Below are 1,882 nucleotides of genomic sequence, written 5' to 3'. Positions count from 1 at the left end.
AAAATGGCCGATAAATAGTGCCATCTATAAAATTCAACGTCGGGACGTTACAAGATTTCTTATTTTCAAATTTAACAATGGAATTAAAATGTAATTTTACTTTCGGTTGACACTTCTGATCAGGCGATATAAAATTTTCGTACAATTTTTTACAGCATAATTTCTTCAACAAACATTAGCAATATGTCGAAAAATAATCGACCATATCGATATAATTATAATTGTGCGATTTATGTCTACTTTCTTTTTATAACTGCGCCGATGTAGCCATATCAATTACTAATACAGCATATTTAGGAATTGTGATAATAAAACAAAAAACTATTATATTGATTCTTGAAGCCAGTGATATACCGCAACCACGAATAAATATCATACTGAACATTTGAATACAAAATAGTTAGGCAGCGGAATTAATTAATGCCTCCAATCAAGAATTACTTCAATGTACTCTTGAAGATATGACTACTCTTGATGAACTAATATCTTCTTACTTGTATTTACGGTAAAAAATTGATAACTGTAAGGTCATTAACTGTAGTCTGAGTATACCGGCGGAATTACAACAGTATTTGAGGGTTGTATGTGATTAAAAATGATTACGGATATAGATTCTAACCAAGAAAGTAATCCTAAGAATAATATATCTACCAATGAATTTTTTTGACGAAAATTCCTTTAGTCTTCAGCCCTTGGATTACGTTAACGGGAATTAGAACTTGTAAGAACCTTTGCATTGATCTCCTTATAGAAATGGAACTAGCAGAATCCATAAAATTGTATTATTGAGTATGACGCTAAAAAATCAATAATAGTAGTTATATAACTCCCGTATAATTATACTATCGTACAACATGTATTCAACTATTCCAATCCAAGAGCCTATTCTTTAATGTAATTTTTAGTTTGAGATTATTCGAATCAGGCGCTTAAAAATACTGCGGATTTTCGATTTAGCCGAATGGTATAGCGAGCTCTGCTTTATCGACCTTGGATGATAAGGCAGGGAACAACATCTCGATCAAAGATACAAAACATAACGGACATATAATTAGCAGGCAATTAGCGAATTTTGGAATGAAACTAATTCCAATCATTTGGGAATAGTTTAGGATAGTTTAGGAATTAATTTCATAGTTTAGGAACAAATAGTTATTTATAATTAATTACTTTTTTATATGGCGTATAGTTAGCAGGTGGTATGACCAATCATTGATCGGACCGGTTTAGATCGATGTAAAATCACTTGGGAAGACCAAAAAACACTGACTTAGAGTTTGGGAATTAATACTTATTTTTTAATCAATTTTTTTCTAATTCTGACTGGGGGGCAGGTTGCGCACGCGCAGACTCCCCCGGGCGACCGTCAGCTGTGCGTTGAGCACTCAGTGATTGCATTGAGATTAACAGAATGAGTAAGTACTGTGCTTTAAATGTCTATTAAGTCTGGAATGATTAATTTCTTAGTACTTATTTCCTCGAATTATTTCATTTCTACGGTTCAAGACCAATGGGGCAAAGTGCCGGAATATCCAAATGATTTTTAAATATTAGTTTCTCAACAGAAAAACAATGTGATCAATGCTGGGGAAAGAGGTTAGAATCCTGGATATGGGAAAAAAATTCTTTAGTCTAAACCCTTCCCTTAAAAAAAATAAGAGAACGACGATCCTCATAGACTAGGACGAGGAATGTGTCGATATGAGATTGATGATTTGTCTTGTACAAATTCACAATATAAACCCTACTTTTCGAGACTCTGCGTGTGTTCCTATTAACTCTCAATTCATCCTCCACGAAATGACCCAGGCAAATCGACTTCTGGAGGGAAAAGTTTATTTCTATCCATGTTTTTTTTCCTTGGAAAGAGACCTGAATGTCG

Source organism: Diachasma alloeum, unplaced genomic scaffold (genome assembly GCF_001412515.2).
Source record: "Diachasma alloeum isolate Michigan unplaced genomic scaffold, Dall2.0 Dall_scaffold_01223, whole genome shotgun sequence".
Lineage (NCBI taxonomy): Eukaryota > Metazoa > Arthropoda > Insecta > Hymenoptera > Braconidae > Diachasma > Diachasma alloeum.
This window is presented reverse-complemented; position numbering follows the sequence as displayed.